Here is a 19,777-nt window from a genome sequence, read left to right on the forward strand (position 1 = left end):
TGCGTTTAATTATGGATTGTGCTAGTGTTGATAGAAATGCAAAAGTTCCAAATATAAATTAGAGTAATCACAATCAAATATTCTCTGTCTTCAAATTGGTGAAGTAGTGCGCGGGTTGCCCATGAAGAAATTGGACGAATAACAAAAGTTCAAACTTAATATAGGGAGAGATTTTTCGATCCTGTCTTTCGATAAGAGATGGAAGTAAAATGTTTGTAATTTTCTTTTTCCTTTTTCTAATCCTGCACATCTGTGAACCTACGAATTGCGTTTCGTGCGTTACCGGACGGGAGTTACGAAATAAATTTTTGGAGTGAGCAATTTTACGAGTTTTGCAATTTGAAAATCATGAGTATGGAGCTGGGGTTTTGTTACTTGGATGGTTTTGGGACGTAGGCGCCTTTGGCTTACAATGGTAAAACACACAAAACACTCAGGTTTGAGAATCCATAGTCTGCCACTTGTAAAAACTAACAAAGAAAATTGCATTTTTCTCCCTGTTGTTATACAAAATGGGTTCAGAATAGGAACGAGTAACTTTAGATACTTTGTTAATCTTCATACAACAGTGCAACAAAGAGTCGAAACCTAATGTGGAAATGAAATGTGGCATCTGAAATTCGGTGTTTCTTGAATTGAAAGAAGAGCTACAGGCTCTTAGCGTGTGTCAAGAGAAAAGCACTCAACTGCTGAAATCGGAGCTTATTGAAAGTAAAGAGTTGCTCAAAGCGGAACTTATAGTATGCAAAGATGAAAGTAGTGAGGCAAAAAATGACCTCGAAGATTGTGTTGAGAAAACACGCTTGAGACTGAAAGAAGAGCTGAAATCAGATTTACATTTCTTTCAACGTGAAAATTTTGGAATTGCGTGCGTGTAATGAAGATATTACATTCAGCGTTTCTCAATGCAGATTCGAGTGAATGAATAGGGCTGAGGGAGTAGAAGAAAAGTATGATTTGCTGTGAACGATGCTCTATGCGGAAAGAGAGAATCTTTAAAAGGGATGTATTACAATCGTTCTCCTTCTTGATGGAGATTTCCCTGTGCATGACAAATGTGTGCGTTTAGTTATCGATTGTGCAAGTGTTGATAGAAATGCAAAAGTTCGAAATATAAATTAAAGTAATCACAAACAAATATTCTCTGTCTTCAAATTGGTGAAGTAGTGCGTGGGTTGCCCATGAAGAAATTGGACGAATAACAAAAGTTCAAACTTAATATAGGGAGAGATTTTTCGATCCTGTCTTTCCATAAGAGATGGGAGTAAAATGTTTGTAATTTTCTTTTTCCTTTTTCTAATCCTGCACATCTGTGAACCTACAAATTGCGTTTCGTGCGTTACCGGACGGGAGTTACGAAATCAATTTTTTGGAGTGAGCAATTTTACGAGTTTTGCAATTTGAAAATCATGAGTATGGAGCTGGGGTTTTGTTACTTGGATGGTTTGGGGACGTAGGCGCCTTTGGCTTACAATGGTAAAACACAGAAGACACTCACTTTTGAGAATCCATAGCCTGCCACTTGTAAAAACTAACAAAGAAAATTGCATTTTTCTCCCTGTTGTTATACAAAATGGGTTCAGAATAGGAACGAGTAACTTTAGATACTTTGTTAATCTTCATACAACAGTGCAACAAAGAGTCGAAACCTAATGTGGAAATGAAATGTGGCATCTGAAATTCGGTGTTTCTTGAATTGAAAGAAGAGCTACAGGCTCTTAGCGTGTGTGAAGAGAAAAGCAATCAACTGCTGAAATCGGAGTTTATTGAAAGTAAAGAGTTGCTCAAAGCGGAACTTATAGTATGCAAAGATGAAAGTAGTGAGGCAAAAAATGAATTCGAAGATTGTGTTGAGAAAACACGCTTGAGACTGAAAGAAGAGCTGAAATCTGATTTACATTTCTTTCAACGTGAAAATTTTGGAATTGCGTGCGTGTAATGAAGATATTACATTCAGCGTTTCTCAATGCAGATTCGAGTGAATGAATAGGGCTGAGGGAGTAGAAGAAAAGTATGATTTGCTGTGAACGATGCTCTATGCGGAAAGAGAGAATCTTTAAAAAGGATGTATTTCAATCGTTCTCCTTCTTGATGGAGATTTCCCTGTGCATGACAAATGTGTGCGCTTAATTATCGATTGTGATAGTGTTGATAGAAATGCAAAAGTTCCAAATAAAAATTAAAGTAATCACAATCAAATATTTTCTGTCTTCAAATTGGTGAAGTAGTGCGTGGGTTGCCCATGAAGAAATTGGACGAATAACAAAAGTTCAAACTTAATATAGGGAGAGATTTTTCGATCCTGTCTTTCGATAAGAGATGGGAGTAAAATGTTTGTAATTTTCTTTTTCCTTTTTCTAATCCTGCACATCTGTGAACCTACAAATTGCGTTTCGTGCGTTACCGGACGGGAGTTACGAAAGGAAATCAATTTTTTGGAGTGAGCAATTTTACGAGTTTTGCAATTTGAAAATCATGAGTATGGAGCTGGGGTTTTGTTACTTGGATGGTTTGGGGACGTAGGCGCCTTTGGCTTACAATGGTAAAACACAGAAGACACTCAGGTTTGAGAATCCATAGTCTGCCACTTGTAAAAACTAACAAAGAAATTTTCATTTTTCTACCTGTTGTTATACTAAATGGGTTCAGAATAGGAACGAGTAACTTTAGATACTTTGCTAATCTTCATATAACAGTGCAACAAAGAGTCGAAACCTGATGTGGAAATGAAATGTGGCATCTGAAATTCGGTGTTTCTTGAATTGAAAGAAGAGCTACAGGCTCTTAGCGTGTGTGAAGAGAAAAGCAATCAACTGCTGAAATCGGAGTTTATTGAAAGTAAAGAGTTGCTCAAAGCGGAACTTATAGTATGCAAAGATGAAAGTAGTGAGGCAAAAAATGACCTCGAAGATTGTGTTGAGAAAACACGCTTGAGACTGAAAGAAGAGCTGAAATCTGATTTACATTTCTTTCAACGTGAAAATTTTGGAATTGCGTGCGTGTAATGAAGATATTACATTCAGCGTTTCTCAATGCAGATTCGAGTGAATGAATAGGGCTGAGGGAGTAGAAGAAAAGTATGATTTGCTGTCAACGATTCTTTATTCGGAAAGAGAGAATCTTTATAAAGGATGGATTATAGATTTTGCGAATCAGATAGGTGAATTGGAGGTGGAAGTTGCTGGTATAGAGAAAGATGTAGTGAAGAGAGGAGGTGTTATTTAGCTCATAATGTTGGGAGTTTTAGAAATCGCGACACCTAATTGTGCAATTTGTGTAATAGAGTATGAGGGAATATTCAGGCAAACATAACAAGAAAGTAAATATAATTGTACAGTAGGGAAGTGGACTGAACAGCATTATGACAACATTTTCTTCAAAAGATCATATATAACAAGTCATATGTAAATATGTGATCAATGCACCATGGTCAATGGTGTATGTTGTTAATAACCCTGACATGAGTAGTTTTGGACCACCTATTCTATAAGTGGATAAGATTAGGGAAACCGGATATTTAAAGTATCAAAGATCTATTTATAACGTTTGTAAATGTGGTTGCTCCATAAGGAATGCTAATGTTAGCTCTAAGGTGCTCAGGAAGTAGATTCCTTCATTTCGTCAGAGGATGAAGTAAAATATTGCAAGCGGTGTATAAGAATATGAAGTGGGCGAAATTTTGCGGTGGGCTAGATAATAGAATGCGATCGATTCTCTTGCCGTTTAGTGGCTTGGAAAAATAGAAAACATAGACATAGCTGATGAGTATGTCAAACTGGTATTGGAAGTTCATGGACTGAAAAATATTGTTCCTAAAGGAATGTTCCTGTGAATTCTTAAGTAGCTGGGGAGTAGATAATTTCTCTTCGTGAGTTGGCCAAGTCAAGTTTCGCGTGCGGCGGACAATTAAGTCAAGTAGGCGAATTTTTGCGTCGGGTTAGCACGCATGGTTGCGATCGATTTCCATGCTATGCTGAGAACCATTTCAAAGAGCAATATTTTTCAGTTTGGTTTGGAGAAGATATATTCATACTTGATTCTGATATAGAATAATCGTATGTGATCATATATATATGCAATGTTTGTAAATATGGTTTGACAATATCGTAACGAAAGATATCTCTTCATATTTGTGAATATCGGAACCATGTGTAATAATGAATTGTGTGATTTGATATGATGCAAAATGAAGTTAAATGTCATGTATGGTGCGGATATACAATATTATTTCAGATCTTAATGTTGAATTGAGCCCGTGCAGGGTACCGAATTATGACATCTTGTCATATGCGCATGTTAATGTTTAAGGAGTTTACATTTTTATTCAAAGATATTGTAAGTGACAAAATTGTTGTGGAGCTGGGGTTTTGTTAATTCATCGGTTTGGGGACCACCGCGCCTGTGGCTTTCCAACGTAATATCACCTGTAAGTTACATTATATCTTACTGATTTGAATAGTCGTCCAGCAAACGAACGCTGGTTGTTTAGGGTTGGTGGTCGGGTTTTTCTACAGTTGGTTGGTGGGTGGGTGCGGAAGGTGGGAGGGCCCTGTGTTGGTTGGTTGGAGTGGCGGGTGGGTGTGTTAGTGGTTGGTTGGATGGTGCTGGCGGGCGGGTGAGCATGTGGTTGGCTGGAGGTGTTGGTGGGCGGGTGGGCCATTGGTTGGTTGGTTGGAGTGGCGGGTGGGTGGGCCAATGGTTGTTTGGTTGGTCTCGTTTGTCGTTTATTTTCATAAATTTAACATCAATAGATTAAATGATAATTTACGTAACAATCGGAAAGAGAATATTATATAATTGTATGCCAGTGTCTGTACAAATTACAAGACTATATTTAAGTTAAGAACAACTGATCATGGTGGAATATAAATTTTGATAACAACGTCCTCAAAATCAGGTCTATTATTATTTTTCGAAAAACGTTTGTCTTACATGTACTAGAGCTCAGTAACAGTACAACTCTTTAAAATGGGATGGCTAACGGATCCGGAGTTACGTTAGATCTAAATTAGGTTGAGTTAAGTGTTGGTTGAGATATCTGTATTAAGACGAGTATAATTTTATTTTTGTTTTGATAGTTTATTCATGGTGATTTACTTTCTATATGTGTGTTTAGTGTGAAACTAATGTTCAGCTTACTGTGGAAAGTGTTATTTCAAAGCGAAGCACGTTCGTTTTTATTCTGAATCATTAGGTTCGTAGGATAAAATACGTTCTTAAAGATAAAACCTTAAATCCTTTTGAGTAACATCTAAGATATAAATGTCCTAATTTCTATTGATAACTGGTCTATTCAACTTTTCATACTAAGGTGGCGTTTATGTCCAAAGTTATTAATATAATAAACATAATATCCAAAATTTGAATTTGTTCAAATTTATCCTATAATTTACAAAGGTCGAAACAAGTGTTATATGTTATTTGCATTGATTACAATCGTTCTCCTTCTTGATGGAGATTTCCCTGTGCATAACAAATGTGTGCGTTTAATTATCGATTGTGCTAGTGTTGATAGAAATGCAAAAGTTCCAAATATAAATTAGAGTAATCACAATCAAATATTCTCTGTCTTCAAATTGGTGAAGTAGTGCGTGGGCTGCCCATGAAGAAATTGGACGAATAACAAAAGTTCAAACTTAATATAGGGAGAGATTTTTCGATCCTGTCTTTCGATAAGAGATGGGAGTAAAATGTTTGTAATTCTCTTTTCCTTTTTCTAATCCTGCACATCTGTGAACCTACAAATTGCGTTTCGTGCTTTACCGGACGGGAGTTACGAAATCAATTTTTGGAGTGAGCAATTTTACGAGTTTTGCAATTTGAAAATCATGAGTATGGAGCTGGGGTTTTGTTACTTGGATGCTTTGGGGACGTAGGCGCCTTTGGCTTACAATGGTAAAACACAGAAGAAACTCAGGTTTGAGAATCCATAGTCTGCCACTTGTAGAAACTAACAAAGAAAATTTCATTTTTCTCCCTGTTGTTATACAAAATGGGTTCAGAATAGGAACGAGTAACTTTAGATACTTTGTTAATCTTCATATAACAGTGCAACAAAGAGTCGAAACCTAATGTGGAAATGAAATGTGGCATCTGAAATTCGGTGTTTCTTGAATTGAAAGAAGAGCTACAGGCTCTTAGCGTGTGTCAAGAGAAAAGAAATCAACTGCTGAAATCGGAGTTTATTGAAAGTAAAGAGTTGCTCAAAGCGGAACTTATAGTATGCAAAGATGAAAGTAGTGAGGCAAAAAATGACCTCGAAGATTGTGTTGAGAAAACATGCTTGAGGCTGAAAGAAGAGCTGAAATCTGATTTACATTTCTTTCAACGTGAAAATTTTGGAATTGCGTGCGTGTAATGAAGATATTATATTCAGCGTTTCTCAATGCAGATTCGAGTGAATGAATAGGGCTGAGGGAGTAGAAGAAAAGTATGATTTGCTGTCAACGATGCTTTATGCGGAAAGAGAGAATCTTTATAAAGGATGGATTATAGATAGTGCGAATCAGATAGGTGAATTGGAGGTGGAAGTTTCTGGTATAGAGAAAGATGTAGTGAAGAGAGGAGGTGTGATTTAGCTCATAATCTTGAGAGTTTTAGAAATCGCGACACCTAACTGTGCAATTTGTGTAATAGAGTATGAGGGAATATTCAGGCAAACATAACAAGAAAGTAAATATAATTGTACAGTAGGGAAGTAGAGTGAACAGCATTATGACAACAGTTTCTTCAAAAGATCATGTATAACAAGTCATATGTAAATATGTGATCAATGCACCATGGTCAATGGTGTATGTTGTTTATAACCCTGACATGAGTAGTTTTGGACCACCTATTCTATAAGTGGATAAGATTAGGGAAACCGGATATTTAAAGTATCAAAGATCTATTTATAACGTTTGTATATGTGGTGGCTCCATAAGGAATGTTAATGTTAGCTCTAAGGTGCTCAGGAAGTAGATTCCTTGACTGCGTAATAGGATGAAGTAAAGTATTGCAAGCGGTGTATAAGAATATGAAGTGTCCGAAATTTTGCGGTGGGCTAGATAATAGGATGCGATCGATTCTCTTGCCGTTTAGTGGGTTGGAAAAATAGAAAACATAGACATAGCTGATGAGTATGTCAAACTGGTATTGGAAGTTGATGGACTGAAAAATATTGTTCCTAAAGGAATGTTCCTGTGAATTCTTAAGTAGCTGGGGAGTAGATAATATCTCTTCGTGAGTTGGTAAAGTCAAGTTTCGCGGGCGGCGGACAATTAAGCCAAATAGGCGAATTTTTGCGTTGGGTTAGCACGCATGTTTGCAATCGATTTCCATGCTATGCTGAGAACCATTTCTAAGAGCAATATTTTTCAGTTTGGTTTGGACAAGATATATTCATACTTGATTCTGATATAGAATAATCGTATGTGATCATATATATATGCAATGTTTGTAAATATGGTTTGACAATATCGTAACGAAAGATATCTCTTCATATTTGTGAATATCGGAACCATGTGTAATAATGAATTGTGTGATTTGATATGATGCAAAATGAACTTAAATGTCATGTATGGTGCGGATATACAATATTATTTCAGATCTTAATGTTGAATTGAGCCCGTGCAGGGTGCGCATTATGACTTCTTGTCATATGCGGATGTTAATGTTTAATTAGTTTACATTTTTATTCATAGATATTGTAAGCGACAAAATTGTTGTGGAGTTGGGGTTTTGTTAATTCATCGGTTTGGGGACCACCGCGCCTGTGGCTTTCCAACGTAATATCACCTGTAAGTTACATTATATCTTAGTGATTTGAATAGTCGTCCAGCAAGCGAACGCTGGTTGTTTAGGGTTGGTGGTCGGGTTTTTCTAAAGTTGGTTGGTGGGTGGGTGCGGAAGGTGGGAGGGCTCTGTGTTGGTTGGTTGGTGTGGCGGGTGGGTGGGTTAGTGGTTGGTTGGATGGTGCTGGAGGGCGGGTGGGCCAATGGTTGGCTGGAGGTGTTGGTGGGCGGGTGGGCCATTGGTTGGTTGGTTGGAGTGGCGGGTGGGTGGGCCAATGGTTGGTTGGTTGGTCTCGTTCGTCGTTTATTTTCATAAATTCAACATCAATAGATTAAATGATAATTTACGCAACAATCGGAAAGATAATATTATATAATTGTATGCCAGTCTCTGTACAAATTACAAGACTATATTTAAGTTAAGAACAACTGACAATGGTGGAATATAAATTTTGGTAACAACGTCCTCAAAATCGGGTCTATTATTATTTTTCGAGAAACGTATGTCTTACATGTACTAGAGTTCAGTAACAGTACAACTCTTTAAAATGGGATGGCTATCGGATCCGGAGTTACGTTAGATCTAAATTAGGTTAAGTTAAGAGTTGGTTGAGATATCTGTATTAAGACGAGTATAATTTTATTTTTATTTTGATAGTTTATTCATGGTGATTGATTTTCTATATGTGTGTTTACTGTGAAAGTAATGTTCAGCTTACTGTGGAAAGTGTTATTTCAAAGCGAAGCACGTTCGTTTTTATTTTGAATCATTAGGTTCGTAGGATAAAATACATTCTGAAAGATAAAACCTTGAAACCTTTTGAGTAACATCTAAGATATAAATGTCCTAATTGCTATTGATAACTGGTCTATTCAACTTTTCATACTAAGGTGGCTTTTATGTCCAAAGTTATTAATATAATAAACATAATATCCAAAATTTGAATTTGTTCAAATTTATCCTATAATTTACAAAGGTCACAATAAGTGTTATATGTTGTTTGCATTGATTACAATCGTTCTCCTTCTTGATGGAGATTTCCCTGTGCATAACAAATGTGTGCGCTTAATTATCGATTGTGCTAGTGTTGATAGAAATGCAAAAGTTCCAAATATAAATTAGAGTAATCACAATCAAATATTCTCTGTCTTCAAATTGTTGAAGTAGTGCGCGGGTTGCCCATGAAGAAATTGGACGAATAACAAAAGTTCAAACTTAATATAGGGAGAGATTTTTCGATCCTGTCTTTCGATAAGAGATGGAAGTAAAATGTTTGTAATTTTCTTTTTCCTTTTTCTAATCCTGCACATCTGTGAACCTACAAATTGCGTTTCGTGCGTTACCGGACGGGAGTTACGAAATCAATTTTTCGGAGTGAGCAATTTTACGAGTTTTGCAATTTGAAAATCATGAGTATGGAGCTGGGGTTTTGTTACTTGGATGGTTTGGGGACGTAGGCGCCTTTGGCTTACAATGGTAAAACACAGAAGACACTCACGTTTGAGAATCCATAGTCTGCCACTTGTAAAAACTAACAAAGAAAATTGCATTTTTCTCCCTGTTGTTATACAAAATGGGTTCAGAATAGGAACGAGTAACTTTAGATACTTTGTTAATCTTCATACAACAGTGCAACAAAGAGTCGAAACCTAATGTGGAAATGAAATGTGGCATCTGAAATTCGGTGTTTCTTGAATTGAAAGAAGAGCTACAGGCTCTTAGCGTGTGTTAAGAGAAAAGCAATCAACTGCTGAAATCGGAGCTTATTGAAAGTAAAGAGTTGCTCAAAGCGGAACTTATAGTATGCAAAGATGAAAGTAGTGAGGCAAAAAATGACCTCGAAGATTGTGTTGAGAAAACACGCTTGAGACTGAAAGAAGAGCTGAAATCTGATTTACATTTCTCTCAACGTGAAAATTTTGGAATTGCGTGCGTGTAATGAAGATATTATATTCAGCGTTTCTCAATGCAGATTCGAGTGAATGAATAGGGCTGAGGGAGTAGAAGAAAAGTATGATTTGCTGTGAACGATGCTCTATGCGGAAAGAGAGAATCTTTAAAAGGGATGTATTACAATCGTTCTCCTTCTTGATGGAGATTTCCCTGTGCATGACAAATGTGTGCGTTTAATTATCGATTGTGCTAGTGTTGATAGAAATGCAAAAGTTCCAAATATAAATTAAAGTAATCACAATTAAATATTTTCTGTCTTCAAATTGGTGAAGTAGTGCGTGGGTTGCCCATGAAGAAATTGGACGAATAACAAAGTTCAAACTTAATATAGGGAGAGATTTTTCGATCCTGTCTTTCGATAAGAGATGGGAGTAAAATGTTTGTAATTTTCTTTTTCCTTTTTCTAATCCTGCACATCTGTGAACCTACAAATTGCGTTTCGTGCGTTACCGGACGGGAGTTACGAAATCAATTTTTCGGAGTGAGCAATTTTACGAGTTTTGCAATTTGAAAATCATGAGTATGGAGCTGGGGTTTTGTTACTTGGATGGTTTGGGGACGTAGGCGCCTTTGGCTTACAATGGTAAAACACAGAAGACACTCACGTTTGAGAATCCATAGTCTGCCACTTGTAAAAACTAACAAAGAAAATTGCATTTTTCTCCCTGTTGTTATACAAAATGGGTTCAGAATAGGAACGAGTAACTTTAGGTACTTTGTTAATCTTCATACAACAGTGCAACAAAGAGTCGAAAAGTAATGTGGAAATGAAATGTGGCATCTGAAATTCGGTGTTTCTTGAATTGAAAGAAGAGCTACAGGCTCTTAGCGTGTGTGAAGAGAAAAGCAATCAACTGCTGAAATCGGAGTTTATTGAAAGTAAAGAGTTGCTCAAAGCGGAACTTATAGTATGCAAAGATGAAAGAAGTGAGGCAAAAAATGACCTCGAAGATTGTGTTGAGAAAACACGCTTGAGACTGAAAGAAGAGCTGAAATCTGATTTACATTTCTTTCAACGTGAAAATTTTGGAATTGCGTGCGTGTAATGAAGATATTACATTCAGCGTTTCTCAATGCAGATTCGAGTGAATGAATAGGGCTGAGGGAGTAGAAGAAAAGTATGATTTGCTGTGAACGATGTTCTATGCGGAAAGAGAGAATCTTTAAAAAGGATGTATTACAATCGTTCTCCTTCTTGATGGAGATTTCCCTGTGCATGACAAATGTGTGCGTTTAATTATCGATTGTGCTAGTGTTGATAGAAATGCAAAAGTTCCAAATAAAAATTAAAGTAATCACAATTAAATATTTTCTGTCTTCAAATTGGTGAAGTAGTGCGTGGGTTGCCCATGAAGAAATTGGACGAATAACAAAAGTTCAAACTTAATATAGGGAGAGATTTTTCGATCCTGTCTTTCGATAAGAGATGGGAGTAAAATGTTTGTAATTTTCTTTTTCCTTTTTCTAATCCTGCACATCTGTGAACCTACAAATTGCGCTTCGTGCGTTACCGGACGGGAGTTACGAAATCAATTTTTTGGAGTGAGCAATTTTACGAGTTTTGCAATTTGAAAATCATGAGTATGGAGCTGGGGTTTTGTTACTTGGATTTTTTGGGGACGTAGGCGCCTTTGGCTTACAATGGTAAAACACAGAAGACACTCAGGTTTGAGAATCCATAGTCTGCCACTTGTAAAAACTAACAAAGAAAATTGCATTTTTCTCCCTGTTGTTACAAATTGGGTTCAGAATAGGAACGAGTAACTTTAGATACTTTGTTAATCTTCATGTAACAGTGCAACAAAGAGTCGAAACCTAATGTGGAAATGAAATGTGGCATCTGAAATTCGGTGTTTCTTGAATGAAAGAAGAGCTACAGGCTCTTAGCGTGTGTCAAGAGAAAAGCAATCAACTGCTGAAATCGGAGCTTATTGAAAGTAAAGAGTTGCTCAAAGCGGAACTTATAGTATGCAAAGATGAAAGTAGTGAGGCAAAAAATGACCTCGAAGATTGTGTTGAGAAAACATGCTTGAGGCTGAAAGAAGAGCTGAAATCTGATTTACATTTCTTTCAAGGTGAAAATTTTGGAATTGCGTGCGTGTAATGAAGATATCATATTCAGCGTTTCTCAATGCAGATTCGAGTGAATGAATAGAGCTGAGGGAGTAGAAGAAAAGTATGATTTGCTGTGAACGATGCTTTATGCGGAAAGAGAGAATCTTTATAAAGGATGGATTATAGATTGTGCGAATCAGATAGGTGAATTAGAGGTGGAAGTTTCTGGTATAGAGAAAGATGTAGTGAAGAGAGGAGGTGTGATTTAGCTCATAATCTTGGGAGTTTTAGAAATCGCGACACCTAACTGTGCAATTTGTGTAATAGAGTATGAGGGAATATTCAGGCAAACATAACAAGAAAGTAAATATAATTGTACAGTAGGGAAGTGGAGTGAACAGCATTATGACAACAGTTTCTTCAAAAGATCATATATAACAAGTCATATGTAAATATGTGATCAATGCACCATGGTCAATGGTGTATGTTGTTAATAACCCTGACATGAGTAGTTTTGGACCACCTATTCTATAAGTGGATAAGATTAGGGAAACCGGATATTTAAAGTATCAAAGATCTATTTATAACGTTTGTATATGTGGTGGCTCCATAAGGAATGTTAATGTTAGCTCTAAGGTGCTCAGGAAGTAGATTCCTTGACTGCGTAAGAGGATGAAGTAAAGTATTGCAAGCGGTGTATAAGAATATGAAGTGGGCGAAATTTTGCGGTGGGCTAGATAATAGGATGCGATCGATTCTCTTGCCGTTTAGTGGGTTGGAAAAATAGAAAACATAGACATAGCTGATGAGTATGTCAAACTGGTATTGGAAGTTGATGGACTGAAAAATATTGTTCCTAAAGGAATGTTCCTGTGAATTCTTAAGTAGCTGGGGAGTAGATAATTTCTCTTCGTGAGTTGGCCAAGTCAAGTTTCGCGGGCGGCGGACAATTAAGCCAAATTGGCGAATTTTTGCGTTGGGTTAGCACGCATGGTTGCGATCGATTTCCATGCTATGCTGAGAACCATTTCAAAGAGCAATATTTTTCAGTTTGGTTTGGACAAGATATATTCATACTTGATTCTGATATAGAATAATCGTATGTGATCATATATATATGCAATGTTTGAAAATATGGTTTGACAATATCGTAACAAAAGATATCTCTTCATATTTGTGAATATCGTAACCATGTGTAATAATGAATTGTGTGATTTGATATGATGCAAAATGAACTTAAATGTCATGTATGGTGCTTATATACAATATTATTTCAGATCTTAATGTTGAATTGAGCCCGTGCAGGGTGCGAATTATGACATCTTGTCATATGCGGATGTTAATGTTTAAGGAGTTTACATTTTTATTCATAGATATTGTAAGCGACAAAATTGTTGTGGAGCTGGGGTTTTGTTAATTCATCGGTTTGGGGACCACCGCGCCTGTGGCTTTCCAACGTAATATCACCTGTAAGTTACATTATATCTTAGTGATTTGAATAGTCATCCAGCAAGCGAACGCTGGTTGTTTAGGGTTGGTGGTCGGATTTTTCTACAGTTGGTTGGTGGGTGGGTGCGGAAGGTGGGAGGGCCCTGTGTTGGTTGGTTGGAGTGGCGGGTGGGTGGGTTAGTGGTTGGTTGGATGGTGCTGGCGGGCGGGTGGGCAAGTGGTTGGTTGGATGGTGTGGTGGGCGGGTGGGCCAATGGTTGGCTGGAGGTGTTGGTGGGCGGGTGGGCCATTGGTTGGTTGGTTGGTGTGGCGGGTGGGTGGGCCAATGGTTGGTTGGTTGGTCTCGTACGTCGTTTATTTTCATAAATTCAACATCAATAGATTAAATGATAATTTACGCAACAATCGGAAAGATAATATTATATAATTGTATGCCAGTCTCTGTACAAATTACAAGACTATATTTAAGTTAAGAACAACTGACAATGGTGGAATATAAATTTTGGTAACAACGTCCTCAAAATCGGGTCTATTATTATTTTTCGAGAAACGTATGTCTTACATGTACTAGAGTTCAGTAACAGTACAACTCTTTAAAATGGGATGGCTATCGGATCCGGAGTTACGTTAGATCTAAATTAGGTTAAGTTAAGAGTTGGTTGAGATATCTGTATTAAGACGAGTATAATTTTATTTTTATTTTGATAGTTTATTCATGGTGATTGATTTTCTATATGTGTGTTTAGTGTGAAAGTAATGTTCAGCTTACTGTGGAAAGTGTTATTTCAAAGCGAAGCACGTTCGTTTTTATTTTGAATCATTAGGTTCGTTGGATAAAATACGTTCTGAAAGATAAAACCTTGAAACCTTTTGAGTAACATCTAAGATATAAATGTCCTAATTGCTATTGATAACTGGTCTATTCAAGTTTTCATACTAAGGTGGCTTTTATGTCCAAAGTTATTAATATAATAAACATAATATCCAAAATTTGAATTTGTTCAAATTTATCCTATAATTTACAAAGGTCACAATAAGTGTTATATGTTGTTTGCATTGATTACAATCGTTCTCCTTCTTGATGGAGTTTTCCCTGTGCATAACAAATGTGTGCGTTTAATTATCGATTGTGCTAGTGTTGATAGAAATGCAAAAGTTCCAAAAATAAATTAGAGTAATCACAATCAAATATTCTCTGTCTTCAAATTGGTGAAGTAGTGCGCGGGTTGCCCATGAAGAAATTGGACGAATAACAAAAGTTCAAACTTAATATAGGGAGAGATTTTTCGATCCTGTCTTTCGATAAGAGATGGAAGTAAAATGTTTGTAATTTTCTTTTTCCTTTTTCTAATCCTGCACATCTGTGAACCTACAAATTGCGTTTCGTGCGTTACCGGACGGGAGTTACGAAATAAATTTTTGGAGTGAGCAATTTTACGAGTTTTGCAATTTGAAAATCATGAGTATGGAGCTGGGGTTTTGTTACTTGGATGGTTTTGGGACGTAGGCGCCTTTGGCTTACAATGGTAAAACACAGAAAACACTCAGGTTTGAGAATCCATAGTCTGCCACTTGTAAAAACTAACAAAGAAAATTGCATTTTTCTCCCTGTTGTTATACAAAATGGGTTCAGAATAGGAACGAGTAACTTTAGATACTTTGTTAATCTTCATACAACAGTGCAACAAAGAGTCGAAACCTAATGTGGAAATGAAATGTGGCATCTGAAATTCGGTGTTTCTTGAATTGAAAGAAGAGCTACAGGCTCTTAGCGTGTGTCAAGAGAAAAGCACTCAACTGCTGAAATCGGAGCTTATTGAAAGTAAAGAGTTGCTCAAAGCGGAACTTATAGTATGCAAAGATGAAAGTAGTGAGGCAAAAAATGACCTCGAAGATTGTGTTGAGAAAACACGCTTGAGACTGAAAGAAGAGCTGAAATCTGATTTACATTTCTTTCAACGTGAAAATTTTGGAATTGCGTGCGTGTAATGAAGATATTACATTCAGCGTTTCTCAATGCAGATTCGAGTGAATGAATAGGGCTGAGGGAGTAGAAGAAAAGTATGATTTGCTGTGAACGATGCTCTATGCGGAAAGAGAGAATCTTTAAAAGGGATGTATTACAATCGTTCTCCTTCTTGATGGAGATTTCCCTGTGCATGACAAATGTGTGCGTTTAGTTATCGATTGTGCAAGTGTTGATAGAAATGCAAAAGTTCGAAATATAAATTAAAGTAATCACAAACAAATATTCTCTGTCTTCAAATTGGTGAAGTAGTGCGTGGGTTGCCCATGAAGAAATTGGACGAATAACAAAAGTTCAAACTTAATATAGGGAGAGATTTTTCGATCCTGTCTTTCCATAAGACAAACCTACAAATTGCGTTTCGTGCGTTGCCGGACGGGAGTTACGAAATCAATTTTTTGGAGTGAGCAATTTTACGAGTTTTGCAATTTGAAAATCATGAGTATGGAGCTGGGGTTTTGTTACTTGGATGGTTTGGGGACGTAGGCGCCTTTGGCTTACAATGGTAAAACACAGAAGACACTCAGGTTTGAGAATCCATAGTCTGCCACTTGTAAAAACTAACAAAGAAATTTTCATTTTTCTCCCTGTTGTTATACAAAATGGGTTCAGAATAGGAACGAGTAACTTTAGATACTTTGTTAATCTTCATATAACAGTGCAACAAAGAGTCGAAACCTAATGTGGAAATGAAATGTGGCATCTGAAATTCGGTGTTTCTTGAATTGAAAGAAGAGCTACAGGCTCTTAGCGTGTGTCAAGAGAAAAGCAATCAACTGCTGAAATCGGAGCTTATTGAAAGTAAAGAGTTGCTCAAAGCGGAACTTATAGTATGCAAAGATGAAAGTAGTGAGGCAAAAAATGACCTCGAAGATTGTGTTGAGAAAACATGCTTGAGGCTGAAAGAAGAGCTGAAATCTGATTTACATTTCTTTCAACGTGAAAATTTTGGAATTGCGTGCGTGTAATGAAGATATTATATTCAGCGTTTCTCAATGCAGATTCGAGTGAATGAATAGGGCTGAGGGAGTAGAACAAAAGTATGATTTGCTGTCAACGATGCTTTATGCGGAAAGAGAGATTCTTTATAAAGGATGGATTATAGATTGTGCGAATCAGATAGGTGAATTGGAGGTGGAAGTTTCTGGTATAGAGAAAGATGTAGTGAAGAGAGGAGGTGTGATTTAGCTCATAATCTTGGGAGTTTCAGAAATCGCGACACCTAACTGTACAATTTGTGTAATAGAGTATGAGGGAATATTCAGGCAAACATAACAAGAAAGTAAATATAATTGTACAGCAGGGAAGTGGAGTGAACAGCATTATGACAACAGTTTCTTCAAAAGATCATATATAACAAGTCATATGTAAATATGTGATCAATGCACCATGGTCAATGGTGTATGTTGCTAATAACCCTGACATGAGTAGTTTTGGACCACCTATTCTATAAGTGGATAAGATTAGGGAAACCGGATATTTAAAGTATCAAAGATCTATTTATATCGTTTGTATATGTGGTGGCTCCATAAGGTATGTTAATGTTAGCTCTAAGGTGCTCAGGAAGTAGATTCCTTGACTGCGTAAGAGGATGAAGTAAAGTATTGCAAGCGGTGTATAAGAATATGAAGTGGGCGAAATTTTGCGGTGGGCTAGATAATAGGATGCGATCGATTCTCTTGCCGTTTAGTGGGTTGGAAAAATAGAAAACATAGACATAGCTGATGAGTATGTCAAACTGGTATTGGAAGTTGATGGACTGAAAAATATTGTTCCTAAAGGAATGTTCCTGTGAATTCTTAAGTAGCTGGGGAGTAGATAATTTCTCTTCGTGAGTTGGCCAAGTCAAGTTTCGCGGGCGGCGGACAATTAAGCCAAATTGGCGAATTTTTGCGTCGGGTTAGCACGCATGGTTGCGATCGATTTCCATGCTATGCTGAGAGCCATTTCAAAGAGCAATATTTTTCAGTTTGGTTTGGACAAGATATATTCATACTTGATTCTGATATAGAATAATCGTATGTGATCATATATATATGCAATATCTGTAAAAATGGTTTGACAATATCGTAACGAAAGATATCTCTTCATATTTGTGAATATCGGAACCATGTGTAATAATGAATTGTGTGATTTGATATGATGCAAAATGAACTTAAATATCATGTATGGTGCGGATATACAATATTATTTCAGATCTTAATGTTGAATTGAGCCCGTGCAGGGTGCGAATTATGACATCTTGTCACATGCGGATGTTAATGTTTAAGGAGTTTACATTTTTATTCATAGATATTGTAAGCGACAAAATTGTTGTGGAGCTGGGGTTTTGTTAATTCATCGGTTTGGGGACCACCGCGCCTGTGGCTTTCCAACGTAATATCACCTGTAAGTTACATTATATCTTAGTGATTTGAATAGTCGTCCAGCAAGCGAACGCTGGTTGTTTAGGGTTGGTGGTCGGGTTTTTCTACAGTTGGTTGGTGGGTGGGTGCGGAAGGTGGGAGGGCCCTGTGTTGGTTGGTTGGAGTGGCGGGTGGGTGGGTTAGTGGTTGGTTGGATGGTGCTGGCGGGCGGGTGGGCAAGTGGTTGGTTGGATGGTGTGGTGGGCGGGTGGGCCAATGGTTGGCTGGAGGTGTTGGTGGGCCGGTGGGCCATTGGTTGGTTGGTTGGAGTGGCGGGTGGGTGGGCCAATGGTTGGTTGGTTGGTCTCGTTCGTCGTTTATTTTCATAAATTCAACATCAATAGATTAAATGATAATTTACGCAACAATCGGAAAGATAATATTATATAATTGTATGCCAGTCTCTGTACAAATTACAAGACTATATTTAAGTTAAGAACAACTGACAATGGTGGAATATATACTTTGGTAACAACGTCCTCAAAATCGGATCTATTATTATTTTTCGAGAAACGTATGTCTTACATGTACTAGAGTTCAGTAACAGTACAACTCTTTAGAATGGGATGGCTATCGGATCCGGAGATACGTTAGATCTAAATTAGGTTAAGTTAAGAGTTGGTTGAGATATCTGTATTAAGACGAGTATAATTTTATTTTTATTTTTATAGTTTATTCATGGTGATTGATTTTCTATATGTGTGTTTAGAGTGAAAGTAATGTTCAGCTTACTGTTGAAAGTGTTATTTCAAAGCGAAGCACGTTCGTTTTTATTTTGAATCATTAGGTTCTTTGGATAAAATACGTTCTGAAAGATAAAACCTTGAAACCTTTTGAGTAACATCTAAGATATAAATGTCTTAATTGCTATTGATAACTGGTCTATTCAACTTTTCATACTAAGGTGTCTTTTATGTCCAAAGTTATTAATATAATAAACATAATATCCAAAATTTGAATTTGTTCAAATTTATCCTATAATTTACAAAGGTCACAATAAGTGTTATATGTTGTTTGCATTGATTACAATCGTTCTCCTTCTTGATGGAGATTTCCCTGTGCATAACAAATGTGTGCGTTTAATTATCGATTGTGCTAGTGTTGATAGAAATGCAAAAGTTCCAAATATAAATTAGAGTAATCACAATCAAATATTCTCTGTCTTCAAATTGGTGAAGTAGTGCGCGGGTTGCCCATGAAGAAATTGGACGAATAACAAAAGTTCAAACTTAATATTGGGAGAGATTTTTCGATCATGTCTTTCGATAAGAGATGGAAGTAAAATGTTTGTATTTTTCTTTTTCCTTTTTCTAATCCTGCACATCTGTGAACCTACAAATTGCGTTTCGTGCGTTACCGGACGGGAGTTACGAAATAAATTTTTGGAGTGAGCAATTTTACGAGTTTTGCAATTTGAAAATCATGAGTATGGAGCTGGGGTTTTGTTACTTGGATGGTTTTGGGACGTAGGCGCCTTTGGCTTACAATGGTAAAACACAGAAGACACTCAGGTTTGAGAATCCATAGTCTGCCACTTGTAAAAACTAACAAAGAAAATTGCATTTTTCTCCCTGTTGTTATACAAAATGGGTTCAGAATAGGAACGAGTAACTTTAGATACTTTGTTAATCTTCATACAACAGTGCAACAAAGAGTCGAAACCTAATGTGGAAATGAAATGTGGCATCTGAAATTCGGTGTTTCTTGAATTGAAAGAAGAGCTACAGGCTCTTAGCGTGTGTTAAGAGAAAAGCAATCAACTGCTGAAATCGGAGCTTATTGAAAGTAAAGAGTTGCTCAAAGCGGAACTTATAGTATGCAAAGATGAAAGTAGTGAGGCAAAAAATGACCTCGAAGATTGTGTTGAGAAAACACGCTTGAGACTGAAAGAAGAGCTGAAATCTGATTTACATTTCTCTCAACGTGAAAATTTTGGAATTGCGTGCGTGTAATGAAGATATTATATTCAGCGTTTCTCAATGCAGATTCGAGTGAATGAATAGGGCTGAGGGAGTAGAAGAAAATATGATTTGCTGTGAACGATGCTCTATGCGGAAAGAGAGAATCTTTAAAAGGGATGTATTACAATCGTTCTCCTTCTTGATGGAGATTTCCC

This window comes from Lepisma saccharinum, chromosome 21, assembly GCF_977018435.1.
Source record: "Lepisma saccharinum chromosome 21, izLepSacc3.1, whole genome shotgun sequence".
NCBI lineage: Eukaryota > Metazoa > Arthropoda > Insecta > Zygentoma > Lepismatidae > Lepisma > Lepisma saccharinum.